This window comes from Eschscholzia californica, unplaced genomic scaffold (genome assembly GCF_041429995.1).
Source record: "Eschscholzia californica isolate CP2 unplaced genomic scaffold, dmEscCali1.0.p SCAF_2, whole genome shotgun sequence".
NCBI classification, from domain to species: domain Eukaryota; kingdom Viridiplantae; phylum Streptophyta; class Magnoliopsida; order Ranunculales; family Papaveraceae; genus Eschscholzia; species Eschscholzia californica.
In genome coordinates, this window is record NW_028238309.1 from 13,644,038 (window position 1) to 13,664,753 (window position 20,716).

The 20,716-nt window shown below is 36.6% G+C and overlaps 1 pseudogene; it reads left to right on the top strand.

Annotated features, from left to right (window-relative positions):
* Positions 1 to 14,351: 14,351 nt before the first annotated feature.
* LOC147556375 (pathogenesis-related protein PR-1 pseudogene) lies at positions 14,352 to 14,873 on the top strand (annotated as a pseudogene).
* The last annotated feature ends 5,843 nt before the right edge of the window (positions 14,874 to 20,716 follow it).

Consider the following 20,716-nt stretch of genomic DNA (forward strand, 5'->3'; position numbering starts at 1 on the left):
TTTTTTAACCTGAAGTTTAGCATTCGGCATTTAGGCTTAAAATTTGTGCACGTGAGAAACGTGCGTGTGGTGGGTGTGCGAAAAATGTGCGCGATCTTTTGTAGGTGCGAAACACGTGTAAACTATTTTCGAAATAAATTTTTGTTTTTTAGTACAAAAACCAAGTAGATTTAAAAAAACTAATCAGATTGTAAAAAACAAAAGTAATTGGACTTAAAAAAACAAAAACAAGAACCTAAGTACATTTTCTATTTAAAGTTTTTTTTCCTTCACGTGCATTCAGTCCGCCCAAAGCTTTGTATCGACTGAAGATCCTCTAGGGCCTGAGCCTAAGCTCAGCCCCAAGTGACTTCTACTGGACTAGTCGGCCTGAGGCCCAAAATTTGAATTTTGGGCCCCAACAGACTGGTGTTGGAGTTTCTCTAATAACTCAATCTACTTGTACGTAGAAGTGGTGGTTCGGGAGGCATGTTTTCTAGCAGAAGGAGACTACATATTGAGGAGGCATCTCAATTAGAACACAGATAAAAAACAATGCCATGTCATGCTCATTTTCAAATCAGAACATGCCGTGTCATCCTTCAAGCCTTGTAGGAGCAAGAAACTCTGGCCAATTAGTTCTTTCTTAAGAAAAAGACTAGCAGTATTCTATGTGGATACTCCTATAGTCTATAGTGGTAAAAGGATTTGCTCGAGAAGATAATGCTGTTGAAAATGTTATGAATATGGGCTGATATCCAATATGAAAAGCAACATACGAAACTGTTTTAATGGGGTTTTTTGTTTTTTGATGAAGGTGTTATAATGGGGTTTTTTTTTTGTTAAGGAATGTTATAATGGGGTTGGTAGGCAGAAATTTTAGCCCAAACTATTTATTTATGCTTGCTCTAGTTTTATTAAGGGCAATTGTCAATGTATAGGACACCTTTGTTTCCTCATTTTTAGAAGAGAGGTGGCAGAGAGGTAGGCTTTTACGGAGCTACAAATACTAAATTTTTTGAAAAATTGTTATAATTTTATTCTCCATTGATAGTTTCACACATAATGAAAATCAAAGCGTCATTATTTTCTGCGTAATAGGTTTTACCAACCAAAATACGTAAAATATCTTGAGTTCCGTGTGATTGTCAACTTTTATTATTTTTTTCTTCTTCTAATTTGTTAGTTATGACAAATGTTTTCTGATAAACAATCTTTGTCTTGTAAAATCCTCGTGCTCCTCTCTTTTCAAAGACTCCATACGGTAGAAAAAAGAGTATCAAAGAGTAGGAAATTCTTCCCAAGAAAATTGGGCGGAAGAACCAATTTTGAACTTCTTTTTAGTTAAAAAGACAAATTATGTTTATTGGTTAAAGTCCAAATTTTGTATCTTGTTTTGTTAAAAATCAAGTATTTCAATATATATTGCAAAGTTGTTGCAAGGTGTAGCCAAACTGTTGCAAAGTTGTTGAAGGTGTTGCAAAGCTGTTGCAAGGTCGCAAATTAAAAAAGGACCTGGGAAGTTAAAGACTAAAAAATTGACTGATCGTCTGATCCCATTTCACCAAAATAAAAAATTTATAAGGAGTTTTGACCAAATTTCTTATTCTTCCTTCGTTCCACTACATGCAATGAGATGGCATTGGCAAAAAGATGCACCACATATAATGCAATAATCCAATAAACTTATGAACAAAAAAGTTTTGGCAGACGGACCAATATTGAACAATTTGAACCAAACCAAAATAATCATACGATTCAGAGATAATTTTATTGGTCTAATATATATAGATTTCAAAAGTGATGAAATAATTGATTTTCTCACTCGATAACCCCATGGTCCTTTGAGGTATCCAACTAAAAAATTGCAACAAAAATGTGTTAGAAAGTAAGTTTATCTGTTGGCTAGAGTTCTTATTCTCAAACATTGGACCTACCATCTCTTGAATTTTGTCAACATTTGGTAGCCCAAGTGGTCAATAATGTTGACATAAACTAAAAAATCTTGGAAGTTTCATGTTCGATTTTCGAAGATTATGGATATCTTGAATTGTAGAAGAGATGCACAATATGCGGGAAACAATTTTATTTGCTAAAATATGAATATTTGATGCCAATTATATACTAACTAGGTTTCCGCCGGACGTGACAGATCCCTCTTGGCTAACCCCTTAAGATTCATAAATTCTTCCTACAAATTAAAAATTTCGATAATTTTAGAGTAGAGAGAATTGCAGAGAGCAGAGAGCAAAGTATAATCGTAGAGAATAGAGAGAGAAAAATAATCCTATGGAGAGAGAGAAAGGTAGAATGTTGAAGAAATGGTGAGAGAGAAAATTAGAATGAGAAGATTTGTTGAAAAAATTGTGAGAGAGAAAAGTAGAAATGAGAAGAAAGTGGGGCAGTAGTTATTTATTTACGTAAAGAGGGATTTAAACCAACCGTCGGATGTGATCTCTATCAAGCTCCCAACAAAAGTGGACGCTAGACTTATCCAAAATAACCGACTGAAACAATTCAATAGATACCGTAAAACAGGATGGTTGTATACCAATCCCTTGTATTATATTTATACTACTAGGGTTTACAATTAAACGGAAACTTTACATAATAAGGGATATACATAAAGGAAAGACTTGATATACAAGAAATGTAAGAATATCTCAAAGGATATTCCCAAGATTGTTACTTGGGTGAGACTCTAACCGAGTCCCACCGGTTCACTGTCATTACCCTCCCGCAAATTGAACGCCGGACTGGACCGGAGATTCAATTTGGGACAAAGATCCAGGAAACGCCAATGAGAAAGACTTTTGGTGAGAATGTCGGCCAACTGATCCTGTGACGGAACAAACTTGATAAGAAGAGAACCATCCGCCACCTTTTCTCTAACGAAGTGGTAATCCAAAGCAATGTGCTTAGATTTGCCATGAAACACCGGGTTTGCAGTCATCTGAATCGTACTTTTGTTGTCACAAAAAATTCGAGCAGGTGAAGTTAGAGAGATACCAAGTTCCATTAGAACAAAACCTATCCACGTCAAGTCAGCAGCCGTAGCAGCAACAGCTCGATATTCAGCTTCAGAGCTCGAGCAAGAGACTGTGGGCTGCTTCTTCGCACTCCAAGCAATTAAATTTGAGCCTAGAAAAATAGAAAAACCTGTAGTGGAGCGACGAGTGTCAGGACACCCAGCCCAATCAGCATCAGAGTACGCCAAAAGAGAAGTACTAGAAGAATCCTTATAAATTTGTAAACCAAGATGAATAGTGCCCTTGAGATAGCGAAGAATTCGTTTCACCGCCTGAAAGTGATCCTGAGTCGGGGCATGCATAAACTGACATGCCATGTTAACGGAGAATGCAAGATCTGGTCTGGTTAACGTGATATACTGAAGAGAACCAACAATCTTACGGTATAAGGTGGGATCACTGAAGGGATCCCCACTTGCAGTAAGATGGCAGCCAGAAGACAAAGGAGTCGGTGACGGTTTGACCCCATCCATGTTGAGAAACTTAAGAATATCCAGCGCATACTTAGACTGTGTAAGTAAAAGACCCTTCTCATTCGGAGTTGCCTCAATACCCAAAAAGTAATGCAAAGAGCCCAAATTCTTCATATCAAATTCTGAGTTTAGAGAGGATATAATATCGGAGATGACAGAAGAATTCCCACCAGTAAGTATAATATCGTCAACGTACAAAAGTAAGTAAACAAATCCAGCAGCGGTAGATAGAATAAACAAAGATGTATCAGACTTGCTTGTCTTAAAACCAAGACGAGTGAGATAAGTGCTGAAACGATCATACCAAGCACGGGGCCCTTGCTTGAGGCCATATAGAGCTTTCTTAAGGCGACAGACATATTCCGGGTAGGATGGGTCAGTAAAACCAGGCGGCTGAGCCATATAGACCTCCTCCTGCAATTCCCCGTGAAGAAACGCATTCTTCACATCCAACTGAAACATAGGCCAACTATTGGAAACTGCTAGTGAAAGAATGATACGAATGGTAGTGGGTTTGACAACAGGGGTAAAAGTTTCATCAAAGTCAAGTCCCGGTTTTTGGGTAAAACCCTGAGCCACCAAGCGAGCCTTATATCGATCAATAGTCCCGTCAGATTTCAGTTTCGTCCAATAAATCCATTTACAACCAACGACATTCATAGAGGGGGTGCGAGGAACAAGTGTCCAAGTGTCCTGTCTACGAAGAGCTGTCATCTTCTCTTCCATGGCCAACTGCCAATGAGGAGAGGAAGAAGCCAAACGATAACCTCGTGGATCCTTAATAGCCGAAAGTGCAGCAAAGAAACAAGAACCAACATCACCAAAAATAGTAGAATCTCGAGGAGGAATGGGGTAACGACATAATACCTGTGAAGCAAGATAAGACTGATCCACCATAGGAGACGTTTCGTCCAGCAACTGTTGCACATCACGATATCCCCGTGGGCCATGAGATGGTGAGGACAGAGCCTGCGAAGATGACTCAGCGGTGGGTTGCACAGATGAAGGCACCGAGACCGAGCCAGACCTGGTAGACGAGGCAGTAAAAGTCGAACCACATCCGGACTGAACCGGGGAAGATACAGACAATGGAAACAACGGACCAGGTGTCCGAGGAGAGGGCGGGTCTGGTCCACGCCCCTGAGGAACGTATTCTGGTTGTGGAGTGATCGGGTTAGTATCTGAATCCAGCCCTAAATTATCAGCAGCTAAGGGTAGTGGAGCTAAATTGGGACTCTCAAACCTGGCCAAGTCGGGTAGCGGGACAGACGAGTCAAAGTGAACTGTCCGAGACGGTGATGTCGTCTCAACTGAGGCAGATGGTGGAGTCAGATCTGGTTGTAAGGCCAAATATGGTAAATCAGTAAAGCTTAAGAGGTCTGTGGAGGTGGAGGAAACATTACCAGTGTGAAACGGGAAAACATACTCATCAAAAACTACATGACGGGAGATATAGACACGCCCCGTAGAGCGATCAAGACATTTGAACCCCTTATGGTGAGGGTTATAACCTATAAAGACACATGGAAGACTACGAGGCGACAATTTGTTAGAAGCATAAGGACGTAGGTAAGGAAAACAAAGACAACCAAAAGTACGTAACATTGAATAAGAGGGAGACTTACCCAATAGAGTGGAGAACGGAGAGGCATCCTGGAGAACCGGCGTAGGCATGCGGTTAATGAGATAAACAACAGTCTGAAAGGCATCCACCCAAAAGGAGGACGGAAGTTTACTATGAAAGAGGAGACTGAGACCAGTTTCTGTGATATGTCGATGCTTTCGCTCAACTCTAGCATTTTGAGCCGGAGTGTAGGGACAAGACAAACGTCGAACAATACCACATTTATTTAAAAGAGTTAAAAAGTTAGAGCTTAAAAACTCAGTTCCTCCATCGAGTGGAAGAGTTTTAATAATAGTAGCAAACTGATTTTCAACTAACGATTTGAAACTAATGAAGACAGATAAAAAATCAGATTTTAAACGAAGAGGGTAGAATCAACAAAATCTACTGAAGTCATCAACAAAAATAATATAATATTTAAAACCATGAGAAGACAGAACTGGTGCGGGGCCCCATACATCAATATGAATAAGTTCAAGAGGTGAATCCGCACGTTTTTCATTTAAATTAAACTGAAGACGATGACTTTTACTCATTTGACAAGGAGTACAAGTCATCGGACTAGACTTAGACGAAAACTGAATTAAACATTGTTTTTCTAAAAGTTCTAAAATGCGAGAAGAGATATGCCCTAAACGTGAATGCCAAACTTCTGGAGGTGCCTTGAGAGAGATGGAGGTTGAACTGAATAAGGAGGAGTGGTGTGAAGAGTCTAATACGTAAAGATTGCCGCATCTACTACCGGTTCCCAGTGTCCTTCCGTTCGCCTGAAATAACACAAAACCAGTCTTAGAGAAGAGAATGAAACAGTCCAAGTCATCAGTTAAACGACTAATGGACAACAAATTTTTATTGAGCGACGGAACAAGAAGAGCATTAGGTAAAGTAATGGTTCCATGGGAAGTAGTAAGAGTGAGAGTCCCTTCGTGAGAGATAGAGAGAGGAGAACCATCACCAATTTTGACATGACTCTGACCAGTATAAGGAGTAATATGAGTGAACATACCAGAAGAAGAAGACATGTGGTTAGAAGCACCACTGTCCGCATACCAGGCTGGGTCTCGGGGATCGGTAACTTGAAGTGCAGTTAGAGCTGTTGTAACATCTTCCGAGACCGTGTGCTCAGCCACATGGGCTTCACTAGAAGACGGACGACGAGCAACAGTAGCAAGGCGAGAGGAGTCTCGTTGTGGGCGACCAATCAAATCATAACATCGGTCGGCAGTATGACCGTTACGTCCACACCATTGGCAGAGATACGGAGGACCTACGGGTTTGGCCGAACCCGAGTCCCTCCTATCAACAGTTAAAGGGGGTCGAAACTTTGGTTGTTGTCGTCGATCACGATTTGGAGATTGAGACCGATATGTAGACTGTTGTCTCGGATTTTGAGAGCGGTTAGAAGTCCGAGATGTTTGAGAGTAATACGCACCTTCAATGATTGGTTGAGAGGATCGAAACGATGTCCGAAGTGCTTCCTGTGACTGGAGCATAGGTAGAAGTTCCTTGAATGTCGGGAGACGACTCTTAGATAGTATAGATTCAGCAAGAGAGGCATAGTCGGGTCCCAACCCTTTGAGAAAATAGAAAACCTTCTTCGGGTCTGATAAAGGTTCTCTGATAGCTGCAAGTGATTCAAGATGTGTACGAAAGGTGCGAGAGAAGTCAGTAATAGAGGCAGTACCTTTTCGTAGATTCTGAATTTCTTCTTGAAGCTGTAGAGAACGAGTAACACTAGGATTGGCATAAGTCTGAGCCAAGTGAGACCAGACCTCAGCTGCATTTGTAATTCCCATGATTTCAGTCATGGCTTCCGGAGTTAACGAGCTGTAAAGAATCGAGTACACAAGTCGATCCGTTTTTCTCCATGATTCATATATAGGGTTGATAGCAAGAGACCCGTCAGTTGTCTGAATAGTTGGAGAAGGGGGAATAACCGAGCTGTCAATATAGGGCAGCAATTGTTGACTTTCCAATTGGGATAGTAATTGTGGTTTCCATAGGAGATAGTTGTCGGATGACAACTTAAGACTGATCATGGAACTGATTTGCGGGAAGGATACCATAGTGGGTGTAGGAGATGAAGAAGAACCAGTCGACATAGTCGATTCAACAGGAGTAGTCATACTGAGAAATAATAAACAAGTGATACGAATACCGATAAAAATAATACCAAATACCAAACAACAAGTACAAGATGAGTACTTGAAACCAGACAATCAACCGATATTAGCGATCGGAGAAGACAACCGATATTAGAGATCGGAAAAAAAAAACCACAATACTTTATGTAAAATAGTTACGGCTCTAATACCATGAAACAATTCAATAGATACCGTAAAACAGGATGGTTGTATACCAATCCCTTGTATTATATTTATACTACTAGGGTTTACAATTAAACGGAAACTTTACATAATAAGGGATATACATAAAGGAAAGACTTGATATACAAGAAATGTAAGAATATCTCAAAGGATATTCCCAAGATTGTTACTTGGGTGAGACTCTAACCGAGTCCCACCGGTTCACTGTCATTACCGACTGACCTGTTTTTATATATTAGATTTACATGTTTAATTATTGTCGTCTATCTATATGTTATATGATATAGGGAGGTTCTAAAGGTCACCTAGTTTATTCCTATAGGTGGTCCTTGGAACTCCCCTATAATATAATGTACAAGTAATTTATCTTTATAAGAAAGAGACAGGTTGAGCTCTGCCTTCAACTCCGTTTGACAGAGCTAACAATGTGTAAATGATCGTCGACAACATTTGGATTCAACTCGCAAAGTAAAATATGATAATAAGATATTAGAAAAGCGAAGAAAAGGTGCAAAGGCAAGTAAAGCCCACATCGTAAAAGACCTCATAGAATCGCAAGCTTGAACCTCTGGTTTGAGATACAAAGCCTTAGTCGGAAGGCAAGGTGGACTGCTTGCGTGAAAAAATTGTGAAATTCCCAATGATTGGTTGACAAAGATGTGACTTCCATGATAGATATAGCAAGACTAGAAGAATACCCGGAGATATATGAACTGGTTCTGAACGATGAGGAACAAGAGGACGACGGCGATTCAAGCAAAGGAAACCTTTGGTGGCGAGATAATGTGGAGAGAACAATCCAACTATCACTATTGGTCACGTCATATTGAGGATGAGAGAGCGTGCAGGTAGCTAGCTTGTGGAATCTTCTGCTAGTTTCGGAAGTATATTTTGATTGACGAAGAAGAATCATTCAACCACCCTAGATAAACCGAGGGAGGAAGAATCTTTGGATGACAAAAAGGATGTCTTAACTTAATTGCTTGGAGATGAGAGAGCAGGGGAGACTCAAATATTTCATTCGAGAGTGTGAGAAAGATCCGAGAAAGAAGACGAAAACCTTTTATAGGAGATTAAGGATTTGTTAGAATGATCACATCTGTCAGGCAAAATGTCTGAGCTAAGGCTACATGGTGAGGCTCTAACTTAGAACAATAATATTGAGGAATAGTCTTGGGTTACCGAGTATATTTTTGGAAGAATATTTAGCTTATTAATGTGATCCCAAAAGTGTCGAATGACGTAAGCAGGGCCAGGAAGCATGTTTACTTCAAATGCTTTGCCCCGAAGGGGAATCAGAGATAAACCGGCAGAGTAGCACATCTTTCTCTATCTAAGGTATGACTTACCTCTTTAAATTAGAATTTTTGACAAATATGTACTTTTCCTATGACTAACCATAACAGAGAAACAAGCATTGAGTATTTTTTTTTTCTTAGGATCTTCACACTCTACTAGGGACTGGGGAAACTCGTGCTGAACAAAATATTGGTCAGTCTTGATCAGTCGAGAAGTTAACCGATTAACTTAGGCGGCACGTGTGGAACCTCGAATACACACGAGCGAGACTTTGAAAGAACAACAGAGGAGTGGATCCCGACGAGCTCAACCCCTGAAACCTAGAATGAGAGGTCAATGTGAGTCTCTTAGGCATTTTTAGCTATCTTATGAATTAATGGCTATCATAAGGGTAGATCCGAGTCAACTCTCCAACATGAGTCCTAAAATGGGATGTTTGCAGAAGTAAGCTCGACATTTTGAGATCGATTCTGCATAAGAGAAATATCGGTTACACGAAAGACCTAATAGCACTGAATATCCACTTGTCATATCGAAAATAAATGATCATATGATCATGATCAGAAAGATTTAACGACCCTACCACGGCCTTCATTAAGTCGGTGATCTAATACTTCCATGCAAATCTATATAAACAACACATGTTTGCATTGGAAAGGGATCTAGACTTTTACCATTGATTTCTCATTGACTCTTAACCTGCAACAACAAACTGACTTGAGCGTCAAAGAGTCTTTGTAGGTACCCCTCAATCAAGTCAGTGATAACAGAAAGGAAGTAATCAAGTTAATTAAAGGTAACAAGGACGATTGTTTAAGGAATATCTAGGAAGTCACTTCCAATATCATCATTTCCAATTCCCACAATTCCACCTACTTACGCACCTATTTCCCCACTCTCATATTGGCTCATTTGTCGATTGATTATCCACAAGATTATATACTTCCTTCTCGACTAGTTCGTACGAGGAATCCGCCTCTTTATCCCGTTGATTATATTTTTTTGTGTAAGGTTTCACCTACTCTACGCACACCATATCCGATGTGTGATGCTATGGCTAATGAAATTTTAGCCCTTGAGCAGGGACTACATACTCAAGGGCTAGTAGGACCTTGACCCTCTGGCCCTTCATCTATCCCAACTTTTACGGATTAAAAGATGCATTCAATTTACCTTTAGTGGTACCTCTTTAACCCAACCCGAACCAATTCTTACCAAGTCCAACTAATATTCTTTTCACCGCGGGAATTTTTAGCACCAATAACCCAAACCAACCCAAAACTTACCAATAAAATTGTCTCTTTGTTTTTCTCACCACTGGACGTCACGGGTTGAATGTCTATTTCATGACTTACATATTCCAATTTCTAAACCATTTTAGGTTTATTGCGACAACATGGCGGTAGTGCACATTGTGACAATCTTGTTTTTCACGAACGAACAAAACATATTGTGCTCGATTATCACCTTGTTTGTGAAAAACTTGAATCCGGTCTTGTTGAGACGACTTGTATTCGCTTTTTTGTTAGGGTAGCAGATAATTTCACCAATGTGTTTGGTTCATACTAGCTAGATTCATTGATTGGTTTTCAAGTTTGGCTTGGGTCAGATTTCTTCCCCTGCTCCAATTTGCAGGGAAGTATTGGAATAATAACCGAATCTTTTGTATATATGTTATATTGGATAGGCCGCGGCTTTGGGGAATAAAGAAAATTCTCCGGGGAATAAAGACTTTTCTTAAAACTAGTCAAATAAGATTGACTTTTAAGTTTCTTTTTATTGCTAAGGGGCTTCTAATTTTAGAAGATGCTGTAAAAAAAAGGCTCCTCCATCTCATCACCTATCTCTACCACCTCATCTTCACGCCATCTCATCATCTTCTTCGGCGAAGGTCGCCGACCTTCAAACATAATTTTTTTTTATTTCTCTCTCCTCTCTCTCTAATTTTTTTTTTATTCTCTCTCTCTCTAGATCTGTTCTAGAGAGAGAAAAGAAAAAAATTTAGAGAGAGAGAGAGAGGAGAGAGAAAATAAAATAAAAAAAGTGTTTTTTTTTTTATGTTTGAAGGTCGCATGCCGGCGACTTTCGCCGGAGAAGATGATGAGGTGGCGAGAAGATGAAGTGGCAGAGAGAACAGATGAGATGGAGGAGAACTTTCAAAAAAATGTATTCTGTATTCCCCATAAAAATTTATTCCCCAGAGAACTTCAAAAAAAATCTGGATTCCCTCGAGAATTTATTCCCCGGAAAATTTTCTTTATTCCCAAAGCCGCGGCCTGTTGGATAATATCCTCTGATGTTCCCAACAGAGTATATTAAAATAATATAGAAATATACGTGTGTATATATATATACATACACATTTGTATTTTTATAATATATGCTGAAACAATATATTGGATCAAAGAAAAATCGAGAAGAATAATCTATCCCAACAAATGAAGATCATCTAATGGTGCACACTTCTCGATCCAATTGTTTTCTTCTTAATATTTTTATTCTCTATCTATACTTAGAGCATCTCCAATGCAACACTCAAATTGAAAAACTCAAAGTGCCACCTAGGAGTTTTTGAGTTTTTTTTGTAATAAACTCTCTCCAATGCAACATTCAATTTGGATCTCAAAATGATGTGGCATAATTTAATGTTAAGATATCTCAAGAAGAAACTTAATATTTGAGATTTCTTTTGAGGACCTCATTTGACACTCAATATAAAAAACAAATCTACCCATTTAAGAAATGACATCCAAAAGTTATTTTTAAGTTTTTGGAGTGTTGCATTAGAGATGTCTTTTGAATTGAGGATCTCAATATTGACATCTAGAAAAGAGAAACACAATTGAACTTTGACACATAAGATAATTTGAGTTTTTTTGAGTTTTGCATGGGAGATGCTCTAAATGAGATCCATGTAAGAGCTATACACGTAAGAGCTATACGTACACATTAACCAATATAATTCACCTTTTGAATTCTCACACTCTTAGGCCCAGTTTGACCAGTCGAAGGATTCTAATAAAACTGTCCTACATAAGGAAGACTAGGAAGTTCAAAAATTGCGATTCCATCTTTATGTGTTAGGGTTCCTTCAAATGGTGTTAGGTCCTCAAGTGGATGAGATTCTCCCCATTTTATGGTGTTTTATAAAGGAAATTATCTAGTCTTTATTTCCAAGTTTTAATAAACCACCCCTAATTGATTCTTAAATTGTGATTAACCCAACTTCAAGTAATATGTATTTTTTTTTTCTGAAATGGAGGTAGTTTAATTAAAGACCATAAATCTTAATGGTGTTCTACAAATATATAGTCTTAATTTCAAAGTTTTCACAAACTATGATTAATCCAAAGGTCTTTCAAGTGATGTATTTTTTTTTTCAAATGACAGGGTAATCGATACATCCACCTTTCAATTCTCACTCTCTTGTATTTCTGTATATTTCTCAATCCTTACATCGACTGTGACGATACATAACGATAATAATTAGGTTGTGACTCTAGTATAAGGAAGTTCACAAATCACGATTCCATCTTTACGTGTTAGGGTTCCTAAAAATGGTGTTAGGTCTTCAAGTGGATGAGATTCTCCCTGTTTTATGGTGTTCATAAAGGAAATTATCTAGTCTTAAGTTCAAAGTTTTCACAAATTGCCCCTAATTGATTATTGTCCCAAAAGTCTTTTAAGTGATATGTACTTTTTTTTTCTTTTTTTAATGGCACGGTGGACCATTAATTTTTACTACCAATAGGCAAATTTGGGAGTCAAAACTTGGTTTTCCAAATAGTTGATAGTGTTGACATAAACTCTAAAATCTTGGAAGTCTCAGGTTCGATTCTCAGAGAAAGTTAAATTCTTGCTCCAAGAAAAAAAATTAGATGAACCTGGGCTTTAGTTTAAAATAGAGTACTAAGTGTTTTTTTGTTGAAACAGAAACAAGTTTACTGTCCATCAAAAGTAGACTTCATATTAGTTTTTTTAATTATATCAACAGTGTAGGATTCATACATCCACTTTTCTTTTGTAGAAAATGATAGGGAACACGGAAAATTACGCGACACAAATTTTATGTAATTTGTTGTGATTTGTGCTTCCAATAATTCGAATCTACTGAACTGCAGATCATGGCAAATCATATAGGATTTTTATTCGGATGTTATCGAGTTTTCATCTTACCTAGCATTACTCAGTTTGTAGTAACCAAATATTTCTTGGGTGTTCTTTTGGTAACTAAAACAATTTAGACCAATTTTCCTATTCTTGGGCTAATTCACAGGACTCCTTATTTTTTCTTCACTCCAAAACTTCATTAAAATAGGGAATTGGTAGGAAAAACTGGCTAATTTGTAATCTTAAGAAGAAAATAAAGTTTTCTTTTATGAAACACCACAAAATGTAAAGAAAATGAAGAGAATCTCACCAAGTTGCATACCTGCATATACAAGTACAATACTCTCAATAAATTTATTTAGAAATACTGCGAATTTAGCATTACCCCCTCATCACTAATGTCCAATTAGAGATGCCTCTCTCTGTTAATTGAAAATCAGGGATACCATTTTACTACAATTAAAAGTACGAAAATAGTTCTACCCTTATTGTTTTTACTATTTTTTTCTTCGATCTCTCGTATCCCTTCGTTGTTATCTTATCATCGCCGATGTTTTGTTGACGAATCTTCATTTCTCATACCCATTCCATGCATCTATTAGGATTTAGGGGTAACGTTAAATATCAAAAAAATTAGTCAAACTCTATAAATTTTTTGTTTCGGTGAAACTAATTAAACTCAATTTTTTATAGTTTTACGTTCCCTAAATATTTTCATAATTTACAAATGATTGCAAAGAGTTTACAAAACGGATGCAACTAGTTGCAAAAGAATTCCACTACTTAGAAATTGGTTGCAAAAATTATTAGATTTTTAACAAAAAAAAAAAGAGAGATGCTAGAATCACAAAAGAATTTGACAAAAAAAGTTCCCAGCTGATGTGGCGGTTGTGATTTTCATCTCTCAACGGCCTAGATTTGGTCAAAGTTTGAAACCACACCCGCCACATCAGCTGCGAACCTTTTTTTGTCAAAATCTAAAGTTACAAAATATTTTGACAAAAAAAGGTTCCCTGCTGATGTGGCGGGTGTGGTTTCAAACTTTGACCAAATCTAGGCCGTTGAGAGATGAAAATCACAACCGCCACATCAACTCGGAATTGTTTTTTTTGTCAAAATCGTTTGTGATTCTAGCATCTGTCTTTAGGTTTATAACAAAACAAAACATAACTTGTTTTCCCGCATATGGTGAAGACGAGAAGTAGTTGGATAACTAGCAAAGTTCCCATAGTATAGGATCAAAACTTCTGCATGAAATTCAGCCATGCCAGCACGTAATTTGAACTTTAAACAACCAAAACCTATTAAAAGAAACAAACCCTAACACTAGCTAGGTAGTTGGCCTCTTTTTCCTGCCAACTTTTACATGTAAATAATCTTGTCTTTTACGCAAAAATAAAGAGAAAAGCCTATATAAATGGACCTTCCACCTTCAATAATCAAACCACATTAAGCCCTTCAACATTTAAATAATTAAATCAATCTAGTTTCACACTTTCAAGTTTCATCCATGGCTTCTTCTTCTTTTTCATCTTCATCCATCCTCTTCACTTTCACTCTGTTTACCATCCTTAGTTGCTTCACAAAACCCAACAATGCACTTAACAGTACTGAGTTCACAAACCAGATACTGTTAGGTCATAACATGGCTAGGGCTGCTGTAGGAGTTCCACCAGTTGAATGGAGCAGAGATTTAGCAATATATTCTAGGGCTTACTTAGATTATAATCGTCAGAACAAGGGTTGTACATTAGACTACTCAAAACCTTTCACTTTCGGCGAAAATCTGTACATGGGTCCTAAAGGTACAAGTGGTGAAGATGCAGTTGCATCTTGGGTTTCAGAAAAACAATGGTATAATTATGATAATAATACTTGTGCCACTGGTTATGAATGTACAGATTATACACAAGTTGTATGGGGAACGACTATTCGTGTCGGTTGTGCTCAAATTATTTGCAGCAATGCTAATGTTTTCATTGCTTGTGAATATTATCCTCCCGGAAATTATAAAGGAGCCAAGCCTTACTAGAGAAAATCATGTGATTTTATTTATATTTGTTTATGTTTTATGAAATAATTATGTACTTGTTTAAATGATAAACATGTATACGAATAAATTGAATTATTATCTTATGTTTTTTTGCTTTGATTTTATGTTATGGGAGTGGACAATATTTAAAGCATTAAACATCTTCTTATATTAAGTAATTGAATAATATAAGTTGTGTTTCTTATTTTATTTAAAATGGGCATTACGGAGAACGTACTTTGTGATCTGGTACCACTTGACAGGGACCGATCCAAGATTTTCACTTAGGGAGTGCGGATTTATATACTTAAATATTTTTTTTTTGGAAAACATAGTAATTAACAAAATATTTATATTCATTAATTATATTAATACATCAACGATTACAAACGCAATTGGCCTCCACGAGAGTTCTTATTTTGAAATGTCGCATAATCGACTCATTGTCAATTTCACTAAAAAATCTTTTTCAATAAAGACTACTAAACTATCATTCAACCATGGATCACTCATCTTGTTTCTTAAGCGTGTTATAACTAGCTTCATAGCTGAAAAAACTCTTTCAACGGAGCAGTTGCAATCGGCAAAGTTAGTGTTAAAGTGATAAGCAAATAAACTAAATGATATGTTTTATCTCTATTAGTTTACACCAATGTTTTAGCAAGAGCTCCAATCCCATTTAAATTTGAGAAATCATCATTCCGCCTCATATCGTAAATGTAATTTTCAAGCTGAGAACTAAAAGTTTATGGTAGATGAATTGAAGTTTATAGGGATTAGGGTAGATGAATTGAATTTTATAAGATTTAAGGTAGATGGATTAAAGTTTGTAAGGATTTATGGTAGATGAGTTGAAGTTTATAGGATTTAGGGTGGATAAATTGAATATTATAAGGTATATGGTGGATGAATTGAAGTTTGTAGGGATTTATGGTAGATGAATTGAAGTTTATAGGATTTATGGTAGATGAATAGAATTCTATAGGGTTTAGAGTAGTTGAATTGAATTTTATATAAATTTAGGATAGTTTTTTTTTTTAATAAACCTATAATATAATAAAACAAAACAGAGTATTACAAATAGGACCACCAAAAGATCGAACCATGAAAATAACAAAATGAACAACAAAGGGGTTAATGCTGTGACTAAATAACTTCAATATATATAAAAGTTAAAATACTTCAAATTGATTCTAGAGGGACTGAAACCCAGAAACCTCAAGCTCACACTATATGATATATATATATATATATATATATATATATATATATATATATATATATAGGTATAGACATATGAGAAATTCTATTCATCTCTCCATTTTGGTCCCTCCCCCTGTTAAGTTTGTGGCCATCTAACTCAAAACCAATTGGCAATGAGTGGAGAGGACCTATACCTTAAATTCTTGGTTGTTAGATACTCATTCTCTCATGTGGGACTACTCTCACACGTCCCCTCACGTGTGAGGTTCTTTGAACCTAGCACGTGTGTTTTTTTTCTCTCGGGTGACGTAGAGCATGTGTGGCTTTTATAGCCTATCACGTGTGACACTAGCTCTGATACCATGTTAAGTTTGTGGCCATCTAACTCAAAACCAATTGGCAATGAGTGGAGAGGACCTATACCTTATATTCTTGGTTACTAGATACCCATTCTCCCATGTGAGACTATTCTCACACCCCCAACCTTCCGTCGATGTGACAACATATCACTTGAGTGTGGAGCAATTGGAGAGAGAATTGTGAGAAAATATACTCCAGTGATATGTCGCCACATCGGCGGAGGGTCGGGGGAGGGACTAAAACAGAAGGATAAATAGAATTTTTGTAGACATATATATCAAGAAAAACACAAAATGCTTGTAGAGGGACTCAAACTTATGTCTTCACAATCGAAGCAGCATTACAACCCGCGCTTTAACTACTATGCCCAGGCCTTTATTATGTCATCTAAATACACTAGAAGATATATTTATATAAATAAAAAAGAAATTACTACTACTGTTTTCTTTTCTCAAAAGGATCCAAGGGGTGCACCCGAACCCCCTCGCACCCCCATGGATCTGTCCTTGCCACTTGACAAATCAATGCTATGTCAAGTGATTACATGGGATTTTTTCTTTCTTTGACATGTGCTGGAATTGGTAACAACTCCAGGAGTGTTTTTTGCACTTTAATTTCACAAGGTTTCGATTGTCGAAACAACTAGAGGAATGTACTGTTGGGTTCGTCTAGGGTTTGAATTTCAAGCTATGATTTGCTCAATACCGATTCCATATGATTAAGACATTAAATTTCGAAGTTTGGGTATAAGTATGGGAAGATGTGATATAGCTAAAGAAAGTTCGACATCACATAATTAAAAAGCAGGTGAAGTGTTTATAGTTTTTTGGTCTCTCCTACTAGATTATGAAGAAACAATAATCTAATGCTTTGTGTGGTTTGCACTATGCAAACCGTGCACACGCGTGAATGTAAGAACAAAACCACATTCTAACATGCATGACATGAGATTATTACAATAATATCTAGGTATTCATTTCGCTATAGAGAATATCGACTCTGGAGCACCAGTAGACACAAGAAGAATAATGACTAGAAGAAGGAACACTAGTTGTTTGCCTGAGAACTAGTGGAACAAGATGAACTCGCATTCAGGATTCCATAGCCATAGTGTAATCCACATAAAGACTTTGAAGTTGTCCCATAATTAGACCCATTTGCCCAAGACTATAAACAAATGTACTAAAACAATCTTGAAGCGCATACAAGCTCAACCCTAATTTTTATCCTCAGATCAAGATTACATGCAATACCAAACAAAATAGGAGTTTTCTCACAGTATTTCACAAACTTTGCCTCTATTGAAGCACCAATATCTCTGAACGAAGGGTTTCCAATATTCTCTTCGCAAAAAACTTGGTTGCTCAGGACATGGTTTCAAAAACTTGTAACAAGTCGTCGTACATCTAATTTGTTAGAGGGAAAGGGCCTTTTACATCAGACAAAAATAAAAGTGTAATGACATACTTATAAGGTAAAATCCAATTCGACATAAAATATGTGAAATTCGAAATATGCTTCACATCAAGTTGCAATTTCTGTTTTCCTCAAACCATTAGAAGCACAAAGTACATTAAACTAATTAGTAAATACATCATTAACCTGAATAAACTCCATGTTACTTTTCAAATGTTGTAACATGTGACACAATTCAACAACTTTCAAACCATCTTGAAACACCAAGTTTAGAAAATGAAAACCACATCTCATATGAAACAATTAACCCAAATAAATTCCCTTTTACTTTTCAAATGTTGTAACATGTGAGACAATTCAACAACTTGCAGTCTATCTTCCACCGCCAAGTTTAGAATATGACAACAACGTCTTACATGAAACAAATCACTATGATGGGGTAAATTGGACAAAAGACTCTTCATTTTAGTAACAGAAACATGGTTTAAACTAGAATTGTCCAAAGATGGACAAATAACTTATATGTAATGCCCCAATCAGAGGTCAACTTATCAATTAAAAGTTGAGAGATATTCTCTAATGTGGATCTTGTCCATCAAAGTGTATGCCAGTATGTTCTTTTGGGAATTCCACGTAGAACCAATGAAGTGTCCGGTAATGGAACTGTAGTATAGCTTTGATTAGACTTCTAAAAATCAAAAATCAAAGAAACTTGGATAGGAAAATCCTTTAAAGATCGATGTTAGATCTAATTTATTTCTGTAACAAATTTGCAATCTATTTTGAGTCTACCACTTTGATTCTGCTAGAAGAAACCAACTCTCTAATAAAATGAAAATCAAGTGCAAGATGTTTCATTTTCGAATGGAATACTGGATTAGGAGCCAGAGAGAGTTGAAATATAATCTATATATATATATATCTATATAACAAAACACAATGTTTTGTGCTGACTGGGACAAGCCGAAAGACAAAGCCGGTCGTCCGTTGGCTTTTTTGTTAAATCTAGGCCACTAGATCTATTACCTACCTAAGAAAATGAAAATTAGTTCACCCACTCATTAAACTATCATGACCGTTTGTTTCTTGCAACTCAAAGCCTGACCTTTGGATTGAAATTTTACGTTATTTATCTTTCTAAAAATAATTAAGACCCTATTAAAGATAAAATTTTAGCTTCTAATATCCGGCCGTCCATCCCACATCAACACTAATATCCGCTTTTAGATAATTACAACCATGATTAACGTTAAAAAAATCATTAATTGGGGCACACTAAATCATGACCGTTTGTCAGTTGTCAGATCTAATCGTGGCCACTAGATCATAATTAAACCTTCCCTCTTAAATCTTAATTATACCATCCCTCTTAATTATACCATCCCCTCTTAACAATCCTTCTAATCCACACACAAACAAGGGGTTCACTAAACTCTTGCAATTTCCTCAATCCATCAGTTACAATTTTTATCACATACTCCGTCTCTCTCTCTCTGTAATATTAGAAATCTTAAATTGACCATGAAGATGTCAGTTACAAAATCTTGATTATTGAAGCAGTTACAAAACAAAAATTATGTGGCCAATCGGCTAAAATCAATTTATATCCCTCTTTCAAACAACTATAAAATCAATTTTATATCTAATCTTCTAACTCTTCTTTGAAAACAATGAAGTTACAAATAATATTATAGCGGAAAATTATAGTCCATTAATGGGGATAATTTTTCTTCCAAGTTGCTTTTTCCATTCCTCTGTAATACTCAGTTGCCCCGGAATGAAAGAAAGGTTGTTAACATTGATTGGTAATCTCTATCGCCCTTCATTTACAAAGTTTCGGTAGAGCAAGTGGAGCATTTTACATTGAGTTAGTCACTTAGTGGTGTTAGTTTCTTTTCTGAACTGATATATATTTTCTTTTCATGTGGTCTCCTTTCCCATACTTTAGATATATATTTCTTGGATTGAGCTTGAATTAGAAACAGGTTCTTTTTTTATTTGTCGACGGGTCATGAATATAGATGCAGTCTCTTTGAGTTTAGTTTTCAGACTACTTAGTTGTATTCCGAAACAGGAAACGTGATTTTGAAGGATAAGACATAGAAGTAGAAAATTCAAGCAGATAAAGCAAGTCAGGTTTTCAGTATAATAGCAAAAGAAATCAATGAAATAAGTAAAAAGAACTTTCGGTTGCTGCAGAAAAATTCAACAAGTGGTGATGGATATTGTCAACACTATTGCCTCCTCGAGTGATCTACAAGAATCCTCCATGTTCGGGACTTCTACACTGGAATTCCATATGGTATTTCACATATTTAAATTCTTCGAGCCATAACCAAATTGGGGGTTTCAACTTTCATGTAGTTAACGTCTTTTAGTCTCTGCAATATACAATTTACTCAGCGTAGCGTAGGTGCATAGGTACACTTATTGCTTAAAGCTTCCACTCATTCATTGTGTCAGAAGCCTTTCTCAATATGCCTCTTATTTGTTATACAAGTATGTTCACTTCATCATCAAGTTCAACTTTTATCATCAAGAGGGGTTTTGTCTGATCAACCTCCAATCCACTTATTTCAACAAAAAAAAAAACTCCAATCCACTTTCTAACTTATCTCCTTATGCATACCTAATCAAATATGCTTGGATTTCTTATACCAAAGTCTGACACCAGGACATTTATTTTAAAGATCTATTTTCTTTTACCCATTGTTTCCATAAGCTTCCACATTCATTTCATTTACTTCAACATGTTATTTGTAGCCCACATGTAACTTCTTTCTCTCTCTTTCAACCCACAATTGATTAAGAACATTTGAAATGGTTAGAAGACGCAGATAGGTATTGTGTGTGATACACAAATT